We start from the raw sequence: 16937 nt of genomic DNA on the forward strand, positions 1-16937 counted from the left end.
ATCATCATCCTTAGAGTCTAAAGACGCTGGAGAAGGTAGTGAAGGAGTAGTCTCAGGAGCAAAACCACCCATGGTCGCCTGCTGTCGTGCAATACGACCAACATGAATATTCACCTGATACAACTCAGAGGAGAGTGTATTGAGGTGAGCATCCATGCGCTGCAGCTACGCCATAATGTCTCCAAGAGATACATCACCCGTAGAGGAAGAAGAAGTAGATGTTGATGAAGCAAATCTGGATGGAGCTAAATGGGAGGGAGGAGTGGAATCCGTCTGTCGTGACCTAAACTGAGCCTCACTACGTTTTACAGTAGTGGCATCTATGGCACAGATGTGTGTGAAGTGGTTGGACGCAGGAAAAGGGATAGAAAAATGGCGTAAGATTCTCGTGATAACGGAAGGAAAGATGAGCTTATCACGGGACGCTGAATCTAGATGAACATCTATGATAGAAAAAATAAAATGAGAAGGAAAATCTATAGTAAGATGTTCAAGAAGAGATAACAAAAATCGAGCACGAGGCTCTGTGATGGAGTTGTAGTGAGAGAGTGGATGGAGTACAAAAGTCATCACCATGTTTAGGAATCTAGGACCTTTAGCAAAAGATCTACATGATGTGTACTGATGCTTACCCCAATTAGCTGGGTGCTGACAAAAAGCAGAAATGAGCTCATCTTTGGACACAGTTCTCAGATGCTCACGGGAAGGATAGTCAGAAACTCTATCCTAGGAACCCTAAGCACATCCGCAACAAGCTGCGGTGTGACAGGAATACGCGTACCTCGAACGCGAGTGAAAAAGAGAGGTACTGAACGATCAATCTCGTGCATGTTGGAGTAAAACTCCTGAATAAGCACGAGAGGACATGTGACCGGGACATCACATAGCGACTCCCATCCCTTACTGTGAATGACAGAGGGAAGGTCAGTGTCGGCGAAGTCCGCCAAAATGACTTGGCGTTCCGAATGAACACCTCGTCTAGAAAAGTTCTCCGTAAATGCCTTATGGGCATCTCCATCACGGAACCGAAGATTTAGAGGAGTAGAATTAGAAGATGAAGAAACTTTAGAACGCAGAGGGTTCCGAGCCGGAGTGGATTTACGTTTGGGTGCCATAGACACTACTAACGTAAACAGAATGAGAAAGAGATAGAGAGGGAGACAATTAGAAAAGTCCCAAAACAGTTCACATATATCAAATATATTGAACAAAAAGTACGTATGTATGGGGAATGCATGGACATGTGACATGCAAATTAAAAAGCATCATGACTCAGCCCAATCCAATCCTACCAGCACACAAACAGAGAACACACATCTAAATGCATGTAAATATTTCTAATGCACATGAAATGCAATGTATGACATTTTGAACTCATTTAAGTGAAAACCCAACCCACAATTGCAAGAAAAACTCATTAATTTTCAAAAACCCCAAAAATTTTCAAAAACCCCAAAACCTAAGCTTCAAAACATGAAATCCATGAAAAAGGATGGAAAATGAGATCTTACCAAGTGATTAGAAGCAAGGAATGGCCGAAAATCAAGTGTGTTAAAGATTTTGAGTGAGACAATCAAGTTTGGGAGAGGAACAGTCACGGATAGATCGAGAGAGATCGAGAAAATGAAGTATGAATCGCGACTGAGTCTTAAATAGGAACCTCAGTAATTCTCAACAGCTTACGTGTTAAGAGGTATCAAGGAAGGTGTCGAGGTAGGTGTCGAGAAAAAGCACGTCGACAGCTGAAGTTGTCGAGGAATGAACACCAGAACCAAGAACAGAAGCTCGATCGATCGACAAGGTATCGAGAAGGTATCAAGGAGATAGGAGATTTCTCAATCGATCCACCAGGTGTCGAAGAGGTGTCGAGATTGCGATAAGAAAAAGGCTTGAAAAGCTCGACAGATAACAAGGTATCGAGGAGGTGTCGAGCCAGCTTTAAAAAGCAGTTTTTCGAGAAGTGAAAAACACAGACATGAATGCAATCCAAAATACACCTCAACCATTGATCCAATCAACATATAAAGCTCTCAAAAACATCTCTCAACAAAGAATTAAGCACATGGATCCTCAAAAACACACACATACACTAAACAAGTCTAACCAATTTTATTTTTTCAAAAACAAGTCAAGACAGTTCAGTGAGCATACATTAGCACATGTAAACACTTGTGATGGCCAAATCATATTGTACCTGCACATGTATCAAAAGTAGCAAAGAATATTGCGTGCTGTGTGTGAAAAACATCGCAAGATTGCATATGTGTATATATGTTATGACAATCTGAGATATGAGAAAATAACTTTAACTTACACACAATCATAACTGTTTGATGGGGACTATCACCTTCGAGGTACATCCTATAACTCCCACATCTCCTAGAATACACGCTTGCAACCATATTTAAAGCATTTCTAATCTTTTTGCTTTTTATTTTCTTTGCATATTTTCTTTTAAGCATATCATACATGGGCATATAAAAGAGAGAAAAGAAATACCCAAGATGTTAAGCATTTGACATCACACTTTTGCTATGCCAAAGTATACGAATGTCTTTGACACTGCACTTTTACTATGCCGAAGCATACAGGTGTCATATTATGATTGGTGGGCAACAGTGATGAGATGATTATTTATGCCTTTCTCTTAAGATTTTATAGTCCTACTCGTTAAAAAGAGTGATATGAGTGTTAAGTTCAAGAGATAACTTAATCTTACTCATCACAAACAAGAGGCACAAAGCTCACTTGCTTAGTTGTGCATAAAGATGCTCATCTAAGCTACAAGAGATACAGAGTTTAGAAAACTCTATTTCATTGGCCATCCAAGATACACAAGTACCAAAGTACACAAAACACACACTGTTTTTGTATTTTTCTGATTTTTCAATTTTTTTTTTGTTTTTATTTTTATATTAAAAACAAAATAAACAAAACTGAAAGTAAACACACAAAAACATGTTAGACAAAGCAAAACATAAAACTAGACTGACTCAACAAAAATGCAAAACACACAAGCAATGCAACAAACAAAAACAAGTAGATAGAAGAAAGTGATAAAATCACTTAGAGTCCTTTTTCTTTCACACCTTGGAAAAACATTTCCTTTGATTGAACCCTTGAATCGGTTGTGAGGGGAAGAATTGAAACCGTTCAAGTTCGAAAGGAACATAAGGGCTTTCAGAAGATCTCCAAGAGGAGCAAGAGAGGATTAAAACTAATTTTGGCTTCCAGATGCTATCATGTCATTGCTCTGTTCAGTGGCTAGCCATTTGTAGCAATTTGGTCGAGTATGACTGGCAGCTCCACAATGATGACAAAGATGCTGCTTCTTTTGTTCAGGCTTTTGAGAGTTAGCCTCCTTAGCCCTAGGGTTATTAGCATCTTTCTTATCTTGCTTAGGGGGTGCTCCTAAAATAGATTTACCCTTATCTAAGTTCTCACTAGCTAATTCAGTTTTAACATTAGTGTTCTCAATTTTAGTATTATTAGCAGGAGAAATAAAAACGGTAGCACTAGTAGAAGCAATATGAGAGGAAGAAAGATCATACCCTAAACCTGTTCTATCTGAAGCAGATTTCTGAATGTTGAGCATCTCATCAAGCTTTGCACTTGAAGTCCTATCCAATTGAGCTCTGACTTGAAACAGCTTTGCTTCAAGCTTCCTAGTCTTCTCAGACAAGAAATTATTCTCAAATCTCAGTGCACCAATAGTTTGATTCGCCTCATCAAACTTTGTGGACAACTCTTCACGGTCAAGTTCCACATCACTAAGCTTCTTGGTGGCCAGCCTATACAATTTCTTATGCTTCTCAGAAAGCTTGTAAAGCTTCTCATAGGCTGAATAGATATCATCTTGATCATCCATCTTCTCGAATTTTGACTCCACTAGTTCTTCTTCTTCGTCTACATCTTCAACAATCCCTTCAGTAGGATTGATTGTGGTAGTGAAGGCATTCAAAATTCTGTCATCCTCATTGTCGGAATCATCTTCGGGCTCAGTGTCACTCAAGGTTGCCACAAGTGCCTTACTCTTCCCAATACTCTTGAGATACGTAGGGCATTCATGCTTCATGTGACCAAAACCATGACATCCAAAACATTTTGGTCCTGCTGGAACAGTGTACTGACTACCATCCTTAATATCCTTCTTCCCTTTGTCTTGGCTCTTAAACTGAGAAGAACTGGACTGCCTGCGGTCCTTGTCGAAGTTCCTCCCATTGGCATTCTTCATAAACTTCTTAAACTACCTTGTAATGTAGGACTTCATCTTGGAATCTTCATCATCGGAAGACTCATCTATATCACTACTCTTTGCCTTCAAGGCCATGCTCTTGCCTTTACTTGACTTGCCAATCCTAGATAACCCTAGCTCATAGGTCTGCAAGTTTCCAACCAGCCCAGTCAAAGGAATCTTTTCAATATCCTTTGATTCCTCTATTGTCGTAATCTTGGCATGGAATCTCTCGGGTAGAGATCTGAGCACATTTCTTACAACCTTGGGTTCAGGGATGGTTTCCCCAAGATTAAAGGCTGAGTTCATTATGTCCTTGAGCTTGGCATAGAACTCATCAAACGACTCATTCTCCTCCATCTTAATCTCTTCAAAGCTTGTAGTGAGCCTCTGAAACTTTGAATCGTTGACAGCCTTTGTTGCTTCATAGGTTGTCTGGAGGATGGTCCACGCCTCCTTAGCAGTTTCAGTTGAGGATATCTTCTTGAACTCCTCATTGGTGACCACGCTAAATAGGGCATTTAACGCTCTACTGTTGAAGTTTGTCGCCTTGATCTTGGCGTCATCCCAATCGGCCGGTTCTTCTTTTGACTTGGTCCAGCCAATCTCTACAGCTTGCCACACCTTCTCATCTAAAGACTGCAAGAAAGCTCTCATGCGTACTTTCCAGTATGCATAGTTAGTACTATCAAATAAAGAAGATATGATTAATGACTGTCCTCTATCCATGACAAACAGGGGTCAATAGATCAACACAGCAAAGATTAAACTTAATTAGAGTGTGCCTACTCTAATACCACTTAATAGGCAACAAACTGAATGACCCCTTGTGATTTAAACCAATTAATTAATTAGCCAAGTTGTTAATTAATCAATTAATCATGTAAACGCATGGAAGCACAAACAAATCACCAATAAACTAAATAAGCAGCGGAAAATAAATAACACGGTGATTTGTTTTCGAATAGGAAAAACCCTTGCGGCAAAAAACCCCCACCGAGTGATTTTCAGGTCACCACTCCCGAAACTCCACTATTATCAAATCAAGCGGTTACAAGTAAAGGAATCCCAAGTAACTTACCAACCTACAGTTGAACCCTTACCCCAATACCCAATTGGACTTGATCTGTAGTGACAGTTCCCACCTTTGATGCATGCCTCCCAAGTACGTGACTAACCAATTCGCGGATCCTAGTATGCGACTTCAAATACCAACTTAGAAGAAGAGGTTGGCTACAAAGTTCTTCAGTTCATCCTACACAATGAAGATTAGGAAGATGCTTGGTCACAAAACCCTTTGGTGCAAAATATACAGCAACTTCTTCAGAGAAGATGAACTAGGTCAAGAACTTCGTCTTTGATCACAATTTTTTTTTGAACAGAGATTGCTCAATGCTTTTGCAACTTGTGTCCATCTTGACGACTCTTAAAACAATCATTTTTTATGTTTAGAGTTTGGAGAAAAGAAGGCCCAAAAGCATATTCACGAATCCTAAGGAAATCAGATCAGAATTTCTGATTTTGTAATTCTTGACAGATAGCAAGTGTCGAGTGAGCTATCGAGCAGGTGTCGAGATTTAATGAATTTGCACTTCAGCTTGTTTTTCTTGGACAAACTTGATGACTTCAACACTTGATCTTGAAACCTTATTTCTTGAAGGATTAAAAACACCTAGAACTACCCAATTACAAATAGAGTGTGTTTTATCAAAGGATTAGCCAATTTACATAAATAAGTGACATATGTTCTTAACAAATGAAAACACATATGTCCTAACAAAGAACATGTGCACTACTAAATTTAAATATCATGAATATATATATATATATATATTAAATATCCATTATAAAACACATAAATTCATTCTTTTGGTCTTGAATTTTTTTATTTTTTAATACTAAATTTTAAAATCCTTTTTTTTTTTTAAGGGAAATCCTATTTTTAAAAGAAATTAAATTCAACAAATATGTGGTGTTAAACCCAAGTTCTATCCCTCCAATTCTAACATGTCACATTATCATATTACATATTAAAGAATAGCCAACACCACACTCAATCAATTCTAATACCCATTTGAAAATCCAACTTAACTGTAAGTCTATTGAGATGTTATTACATGTGATACGATGTATTGAATTTTAACTAAAGTTGATGTGGTAATTTTTTAATAGATGATATAAACTATGGGTTTTACATTATATCCTTACAAAATTCAGACTCTTTTTTAAAACCTTTTAACCAAATGAAGTGTACCTATCACTGCTCTTAAAACTGGTTCACACACTTTGGCTCACTTTGGACACAGTGTTCAAGATTAGACATGGCAAAACGGGTCAGAATTTTCTAACCCGACTCGACTCAAAAAATACCTAACCCGAACCTGATTTTTTTGACCCAAAGCAAAAACAAGTTAACCCATGACCCGACCCGTGTTTTTTGTGGTTCAACCCGACCCGAACCAACCCTGAACCATTTTTTTAAAACTTTTTTTTTGGGTAAAAATAATAGTAAAATTAAGACAGTATTGATCTAATTGTTTACTGTGAGCTTTAAGGAAACAATTGATACATTTACATAACTGAATGCAAATTAATTGAAAGATAAATGGTTGAGCACACTATAATGAGTAAAGATTTTTAGATATCAAATAGTAAAGTACATGCCAAGATAATCTGGTTATGGTAGAGTTAAAAACATAGATTTAAAATTGTAGACATGTGTGAGAAACATTCACAAGTGTGAAAATAGTGAAGACAAAGTATCAAATTAGATAAATTATGAATGCTTAGACCTATTTTTTTAACAATTTATGTCCAAAGTACCACCAGAACTTGCAGATGTACTTCAGATTGACTTACAAAGCCATTGATTAATAAAATACTTGGTATTGATTCTCAAAAAAAAAAAAAAAATGAAATGTACCTATGTTGTACCATAAATATCTGTAACCATAAATATTTTCCCAATAAATATTTATGTTATAGCAACCATAGCTGAACAAAATATTTATGGTACAGCAACCATAAATGTCATTTGGTTGTGAAATCAATTGACCATGAATTCCTAATTACCCAGTACAAAAATCACTCAAGATACACCATTTTATCAAGGACTTAACTGTAATTATCAAATAGATCAACATGATTATCAAAGATGATTATCAAGATACACCATTCTATATGAGATAGGTTCAAGTTACACTTGGTGTAACTTTAAAGAGTTACACCTTTTTTAAACCAATGAATTTAAGTAAATCCAACAGTTAAAAAAAGACACTCATTATTACAAATATTTTTAATAAAATATCATTAATTACTCTCATTTATTACCTTTTAAACCTATTTCTAAATCCCAGAAAAATAAAATAAAAAAATACATGTCTAACTCTCTCTCTCTCTCTCTCCGTTTGGTTAAAGTCGTTTGTCTCTCTCTCTATCTCTCTCTTTTCTAACCTGCGTTTCTCTCTCTCTCTATCTCATCCTCCATTGCTCCTCCACTTCCACCTCCACAAGTTGACAGTAGAAAAAGAAGAAAGAAAATAAAAAACCAAGCCGAACACTGTTGAGAGAAAATTTACAATTGTCTTCGATAGGTTGTGGGTCATTTTCCCCCAATGCCAAACAAGATTTTTTTCTGCCGAAGTTGGTCATCATCTCCGACTTCCCACTCGGCAGCAATGGAGACTTGGGCACTGCCCACTCATCGCTGCATGAGGCGAATCCACTTTCCCTTTCTTTTTGGCCAAATGAAATTCTAGGATTTTCATGCCCCATAAAATAAAATGTTCTGCCATAGTTGTTCTTGATTTTTTAATTATTTTCTTTTCTTTGATTCCCTTTGATAATCATATTGATCTATTTGATAATTACAGTTAAGTCCTTGATAAAATGGTGTATCTTGAGTGATTTTTGTACTAGGTAATTAGGAATTCATGGCCAATTGATTTCACAACTTGGGCTCATTCCTTTTGTGCTCCAATTGCTTGATAAAATGCCCCAATGATTTTTTTTTTTTTTTTTCCATTTAAAAAATTTTGGGCATGGTCTTTTCATGAAACTTGCCTATTTCCCTGAGAAAAGCATACTTTAATCATTAAGACTCATTCTTGGATATGCGATTGTTATCATGTAAATTCTTAAGTATCAGGAACAAGGCATAAACATGTAACTTTGATTCGTAAGTCATTTAATTTTCTAGATCATGCTAGAAGTTATATTTGTTGCTCAGATATGATCAAGATTAGTGGTATGATCATTTTGGCACTTGCATATACATGCACTACAATGTGCAAAGTGAATCTGAGATATATGTGGTGAGGACAACGTTTGGTTAGATGATTTTGTGTTTGTTTTTTAGGCTTATTTTGATGTTAAAGAGGTGGTAAATGTGTGACTGGTGGCTGTTTATTATTGCATTTCGAAGTGCTCTTTATATTTATGGATGTAGTATTTTCGCCCATCCACAATTATTGCCACTTGGACGTGAGGGCCACTTAGTTAACCTCTCTTATATTGCTTGGAATTTGATTTTGCAGCTGTTAACCTCTCTTATGTCTTAGCTTCAATTTTACTAGTTAATAATACTCAAGTAAGCTGTTGGAAGTATGAACCTATTAGAATTTAGATAAAAACTGATTTTTTATTTTTCCTTTAAGCTATTGGTTGGGCAGGATATGTGATGTTGTGGCTTTAATTAGCTTATTTTATACTTTATAGGAATTGGATTCAAGAGTGTATTTTTGGTTAGTGCTCAACCATACATATTCAGCAATGGAACAACGTAAAATGAAGAGCCTTGCCCAGACTACAATCTTGGGTACATAGTTCCTGAATGGGTTTAGGAGAACTCAACTCTTTCTAGCATAAAAGAAATATATGGTTCAGGAACTAATCTTCCAATGATAATAATAGTCAATTCTGTGTAATGCTTCTATTGAATTCCTTATACTTTTCTAACCAATAGTTCATGGATTTTTTTTTTTATTTTTTTTTTTTTATGTGTATTATGAAAATGATGGAGTTCCTTTGCCTCTTTTACAGGTGTGAATTGCGCAAGGTCTTGTATGGAAAGGGTTTCTGCTCCTAGTATTGGAGTGTATCAAGACAAAGACTCAGGCAGAGAGGTAGAATGCCATAACAATGCATTGGAAGAGTTCAAGCCAAGACTACCTAAGTGACAGTGCAGACAGTGCAGTAAAAAGTGTAGTAAACAGAGCAAACAATGCAGCAATTAAAGTAGCTATACTACCTGTAGTTTTAGGAATAGTTTTTAATTGTTAGCTATAATTTATATACACATGTAATGATTTGATTGTTTGTAAAGACTAGTTCCATATTAATTCACTTTTGAACTAGTCTACAGTCGTTCAAACATGGGGTTACAGCACTTCTTGAACTATCTGTAATTATATGTCTAAGTTTTGTATAAGCACACTTGTTTATAGTTAAATGCATCAAATTTACTGGTTTGGTTTGGGTTTATAATCATCCCAATTGAATTCCCAAGATTGATGGAGACTAAATGACCATCACAGTGCCATTGATATAGGTACATCTTCTCATGATTAACATGGTTATGGTGAAGGGACCCTTCAATTATTGGAAGTCGTGTCAAATTTGGCTAAGGAAAGCAAATTGAACTTGTGCATTTTACGTGAATCAATTCTTTTAACTCTTTAGGCCTATTTGAAAAGATATGGATTTGTCAGCTTTTTCATAGGGGTGGCACTCCCTTTCCTCTCAAGTCTTGCTGGTCTGTTAGGAGGACTCACTTTTCCAGCCACATTTGCTTACCCTTACTTCATGTGGGTTCTCATAAAAAAGCCTACAAAATACAGCTTCAATCGGTATTTCAATTGGATCCTTGGTTGGTTGGGAATTGCTTTTGGTGTGGCCTTTTCCATTGGAGGTATTTGGAGCATGGTAAACGATGGACTCAAGTTAAAGTTCTTCAAGCCACCCAACTGAGTTGTAGGCAAAGAGTAGCTAAATAGTGAATCTAAGTTCTGCATAATGAATGGTTGGAATTGTATTATGATGTTCTATATGCACCAATGTAAGAACCTAAGTGCTTATAGTAAACTGTTGTAATGATGAATTCATTTTCAACTTCCTATATATAATATGGTCTTAATGTGGAATTTAGTTCCTCGCCCAGATGTCTTGGCCCCATGTTGCAATGATGAAGAATGGGAAGAATCAAGGTATATACTGCAGGTTGTTAACAAAGATATGTGGACTAACTAAGATTCATAGGTAGGATAGGACCAAGTTGACCAAGTTACACATTATGCAACTCTTTATGAATATCACATTAATCAATAACTTAAATTAAAATATTAAATAATTATTCAATAGGATTGTATTGTTTTCATTACGCTTAACAACACATATCAAATTTCAGTGCCTTAAATATTCAATGCCTTAAAGTGCATTAAGTGCAGTAAAGTGCCTTAAATAAAACCACAATGCAATAAATAAAACCACTAATGCGGTAACTTATGCAGTGCACAAACAAACAGTGCAGTGCAGTAAACAGTGCAGCTATACTAATGCAGTGCAGTAAAGTGCAGTAAACAGTGCAATAAGTGCAGTAAACAGTGCAGAACCACTAATGCAATAACATAAAGCAACTATACTACCTGTTATTTAGAACCACAAACAAAGATAGATCATCCCCAAGAAACTGATATTAAAAAAGCTAACACAAAGCTGCAAGTACCCCTCAAAACAAGAGGTGAGCAGTAGAAAGTTTGAAAAAATGAGGCATATGTCCTTAAATAACAGCATTCCAACATAGGTACTTAAAAAAAAAAAAAAAAAAAAAAAAAAAAAAAAAAAAAAAACTATTCATCATGATTAACAACATAGCTCCTTAAATGTAGTTCCTTCAAATACTTGGACTCAATATATATATAAATTCCACCAAGGAATGATCATTTTGTGATTCTCTTCAACCACATTTACCTACAGTAGAACAAAAAAAGGTATAAATGAATTTGAAACATGAGATATATATTATTACAATCAAATTTTTTTTTTTTTTTAAATTTTAAAACGACCCAAAAAATGTAATGAAAGAACTCACTTTATGCTAAATCATCAATATCATCATCATCAACCTCTGTAATGTTTTCTTCATCTTGGTAATCACTTCCTTCACCGTTATATTGTTTACAAGTATGACGATTATGATCATAACCCCCACAAAGTTGACAAGATCATCTTTTTGTCGTTGCACGAGCTAAGGATGTTTCAAGCCACCTTTAATTCTCCCACCAGGACCCTGTTTCTTAGTACTTCTCTTTCGACCTTTGGTTTGTGATACATGTGGATCTTTTATATTCAAAGGAACAATGACAGAGCAGTCTTCTACTTCAACAATGTTAGCTGATTCACCACTCTTGTGATGCATATCCATTTCATCATCTTCCTTATCTTCAAGCAATTCATTTTCCATTCTAAAAGTTTTCTTAAGGGTGTGGTCTAAGTCTGAGATAATCATTTTATATATATCTTCAGATTTTTCAGCAAGGTAAGACAATTGACTTACACGTTAACAAACATGGATGCTTCATAAGGCTCTTGACATATGATGCTCATCCTCAAAGCTTGATCTATATTCTACGCTTTTGAGTTCTTTATTTGCTTCTTTTGTCCAACATTGTAGGATGTAGTGGCTAGGAATCTGAAAAATATTTTTAACCTAGAAGATTAATAACATTTGCCTACAAACAATTCCCATAAACTCAAAAAGTTGGCAGTCATATTCACAAACTTTTGATTCCAAGTTCAGCTTCACAATAAATGCATCATCTTGATTAAAGGAACTTGTTACTTTGTACCTATAAAAAGTTCCATTTTTCTCAACCTTTTCCTTTGTAAAGTGATTACTACTCACCAATTCTTTTTGGAACTTGCTAGATATGGTTCTCGTGTATATAGAAGCAGCTTGATGCTCTATGTTTTAGCCAATTACCAAAGAAGGTGTTTTATGTCTTAAATCAAAGTCTTCCTTCCTTTCTTTCTTATAACGACTGTCCACTGCCTTTGCAAATTTGACCACAAAATCCTTTAATGTAGTTCTTAAGTTAACAAAGGAGTCAAAGAACGCATTGATGCTTTCACTTCTCTGGGTAGTGTTCATTCCTGTAAAGAAAGTATTTCTATTGTAAACAGGTACCCATGACTCTCAAATATTATATAATCCTTCAAGTCATTCATTTCTCTCCAAGCCATAAGTCAATATTAGGCTCTTCCAAGCCTCCTCAAATTTTTCCACACTAGGTGACTCACGTATGCATCTCTTCAACTTACATTTGAATATTGACTTCTTATGTTATATATGGGAAATTTTCTCTGGAAATTTCTTCTTAATATGCCAAAGACAAAGACAATGACTAGTTCTTGGGAATACCTTTGCAATAGCTGCACCCATGGCTAAATCTTGATCTGTAATAATAGATTTTGGTTCCTTCCCCCACATTGCTTGAAGCCAAGTTTTAAACAGCCACACAAAAGTTTGTTCTGTCTCATCTTGCAACAATGCACAACCAAATAAAATTGATTAACAATGATGGTTTAACCCCGTAAAAGGAGCAAATGGCATATCATACTTGTTTGTTTTGTAAGTTTGTCAAATGTCACTACATCCCCAAAGTATTGATAAGCCATTCTTGATCATGCATCCACCCAAAAAAAATTAACCATATGGCCAACATCATCACATTGAATTGCATAAAAGAAATTGGAGTTTTGAGCTTGTTGTTTTTGGCAATAATTAAGGACAATTGAGGCATCTCTAGCATCTAGATTTTTTCCCCTACCATCTCTCAAGTGATTCCAACAATCTCTACTTGTAAATGTCTGGTCACCTACAAGAACGACTCGAAGACAATGGCCGATATACTGTAAAAGGTCACGAAGTACATGAATGCTAAAGATGCCATGATTGCCCGAGGAGGCAGGCTAAAGAAGAAAGAAAGACAAGATGATCCTCGTCCCAACAAAGGAAGAAAGTTTGCCCGAACAAGCAATCGAAGGGACGATAGGAGATCAAGACCTCCGCCTAGGAGGACTATTAACTCACACCCCTGAATATCCCGTTGGATCAAGTCCTCATGCAGATAAAGGACAACGTAGCACTAACTTGGCTGCACAAGCTAAAGGGCGACCAAAACAAAAGGCCCAGAAACAAGTACTGCCAATTCCACCCAAACCATGGGCACGACACTTCCGTGTGTTATGAACTAAAGCAACAGATTGAAACCTTCATCAAGCAAGGAAAGTTACAAAAGTTCGTCAGGGGCAGAAAGAACCCGCCAAGGGACCTCGAACCTAACCGACGGGTCGAAGAAAGACTAAGGGCCCCACTTGGAGGGATAAGGGTGATCATAGGAGGAAGTACAATGGCTGGCTCCTCCAAAAAGGTAAGGAAAATATACTTACGGATGGTGCAAAGTGTTCAAATTTCTAGCCGATCGCCCAAAGTGACTAGAGTCAACAACACAGTCATCGGCTTCACAGAAAAGGATGCCCGACGACTTCATAACCCTCATAACAATGCCTTGGTCATCAACCTGTCGATAGCAGACTTCAAAACCTGACAGGTACTAGTGGACAATGGGAGTTCAGAAAACATCCTCTACTACCCTACATTCCAACAGACGAGAATCGACAAGGAGCGTCTCCTGCCCTCGGACACATCACTAGTCGGATTTCGCAATACCAAGGTCTTTCCCGTCGAGGTTATCACCCTACCAGTAACCATTGGAACATACTCTCAGCAATTCACTAAGAAGATCAATTTCCTAGTGGTTGATTGCTTATTTGCCTATAATGCCATCATCGAGCAACCAACACTCAACGCATGGAAAGAAGCCACGTCTACATACCACTTACTAGTGAAGTTCTCGATAAAGTACGGAATAAAAAAAGCACGTGGAGACCAGATCGCCGCTCATGAATACAACATAGCCATGTTAGAAATGGGCAATCATTTGTAGGAATTAAGCATTGAGGAGCGACAAGTCATAGTAGAACCAACGAAAAACCTAAAAGAGATCTCCCTAGATGACAAAATCCTCAGTTAGATCACCCGTGTCGGCACACAGGCCGATCCTTCAATCCGCAAGGAGCTCACCCTCTCCCTAAAGAATAATCAGGATGTCTTTGCATGGAACCATGAAGGCATGCCAGGGATTAATCCAATTGTCATAATCCACAAGCTCAATGTGTGCCCATCCTTCCCTCTCGTCCGTTAGAAGAAGAGAGTCTTTGCCCAAGAAATGGACAAAGCCATAGCAGAAGAAGTCTGCAAACTGCTCGAAGTAGACTTCATTAGGGAGATATATTATCCTAAATGGTTGGCCAACATGGTGATTGTCAAAAAAGCCGAATGGCAAGTGGAGGATGTGCGTGGACTTCATCGATGTAAACAAAGCTTGCCCGAAGGACACCTACCCACTCCCTTGTATCGACCTCCTTGTGAACCCAATGGCTAGACACTAGCTATTGAGTTTCATAAATGCTTTCTCTAGGTATAATCAGATTAGGTTGAACAAAGCTAACCAGGAGAAGACCTCATTTGTCATGAGCCAAGGGCTCTTTTGTTACAAGGTCATGCCGTTTAGATTAAAGAACGCAGGGGCGACATACCAAAGGCTTTTCAATAAGATGTTCGTCCAGTAGATTGGGCAGAACATCGAGGTGTACGTAGACGATATGCTTGTGAAAAGCACGAAGGAGAATCGTCACCTGGATGACCTTCGGGAGACATTCGAAACCCAACACCTCTACGACATGAAACTCAATCCCAACAAATGCGTGTTCAGAGTATCATCAAGAAAGTTTCAAGGCTTTATGATGTCATAGCGAGGTGTGGAGGCTAACCCTGACAAAATTCAGGCCATATTGGAGATGACGCCTCTGAAGAACGTCAATGAAGTACAAAGTTTAAAAGGTATGGTGGTAACTCTCAACAGGATTGTCTCCAATGTGACAGACACGTGCTTACCGTTCTTTAAAACAATAAAGAAGGCCTTCGAATGGACCAATGAATGCCAGAAGGCCTTCGAGAAACTAAAGGCATACCTTGCATCCCCACCACTACTCAGTCCATCCAAACTTGGTAAATAGCTCTCCATCTACTTAGCTGTATCCCTAATGGCTGTCAACTCAGCTCTCATCCGAGAAGAGGATCGCATACAGTTGCCCTTCTACTACACCAGCCAAGCACTCTAGAGGGAGGAAGGAAGGTATCCCCCTAATGAAAAGCAGGCCTTTGCCTCGGTCACAGCTACTCGAAAACTCATGTTGTACTTCCAAGCACACACCATAGTGGTCTAGACAAACAAGCCATTACTAAGGGCAATGAACTATCCAGAGGCTACTGGATGATTAGTCTTGTGGGAAATAGAGCTTGGAGTTCGACATACTGTACCGACCAAGAACTGCGATCAAGGCCTAGGCCTTGGCTAACTACGAGGCCAAAGGGGAATGGATGAAAGAATATCTAAGCATGGTTAAAGGAAGGGTGAACTAGAAGTTCTTGGCCAAATTTGTGCAAATCCTGAGGGAAGAGAATGAGCAAGTTGACCGTCTAGCCAAATTTGCATCCTTGGAACATGTATTCATTAGCAGTCAGGTACTATCCTTCGTCCAATACTCCCCTGCCATTGAAAAAATAGATGTACAGGTGATTCCTGTAGGAGCTGACTGGACGACACCAATCATATCCTACCTCAGGAATGGGACACTCCTAGAGGACCACAATGCTTCCTGCAAGTTGAAGGTGTAGTCATCACATTCCGTACTAATTGGGAATGTCTTTTATAAAAGGGCTTCTCTCGACCATACCTAAGATGCTTGGTCCCTGATGAAGCAAACTACGTCATGAGGGAAGTCCATGAGAGAGTGTGTAGAAACCATTCAGGAGCATGCTCGTTAGTTCATAAGCTCATATAAGCAGGGTGCTATTAGCCCACGATGCAGAAGGATACCTAGTCTTACGTAAAAGCATGCGACAAATGCCAACAATTTAGCAATATCATATAGTAGCCGTCAGAACAGCTAATCCCAATAAGCACTCTCCGGCCATTCGCTCAGTAGGGGCTTGACATAATGGGACCTTTCCCCGCGGCAATACAACAACTCAAGTTCCTTGTTGTGGGTATCGATTACTTCACTAAATGGGTCAAGACAAAACCCTTAGCCACCGTTACAGAGAAGAATGTCTGAGGCTTCATCTGGAAAAGCATCATCTGCTACTTCGGTATCCCTAGAGTCTTCATCTCAGACAATGGCAAATAATTTGACAACGATGCATTCAGAGACTTCTACCAACAGTTGGGGATCAAAAACCACTATTCATCACCCACCAACCCACAAGCTAATGGTCAAGCCAAAGTTACAAACCGATCATTGCTCAAGGTGATCAAGACTCATCTCGAGGGGGCAAAGGGAATATAGCCGAACGAACTACCAAGTGTATTATAGTCATGCTGAATGACGACTCGCACACCTACATGTGAAACACCTTTCCGCCTTGCATTCGAAGGTGAAGCCATCATCCCAGCATAAATTGGGTTAACCACTTACAGGGTGGCCCACCATGACAAGTGTAGGAATGAAGAGGGAATGCGACTATAATTGGACCTTCTAGATGAAGTTAGGACGACAGCTAAACAACGGATTGCACGTTATC

The sequence above is a fragment of the Quercus suber genome, unplaced genomic scaffold, assembly GCF_002906115.3.
Source record: "Quercus suber isolate HL8 unplaced genomic scaffold, Cork oak 2.0 scaffold_13, whole genome shotgun sequence".
NCBI lineage: Eukaryota > Viridiplantae > Streptophyta > Magnoliopsida > Fagales > Fagaceae > Quercus > Quercus suber.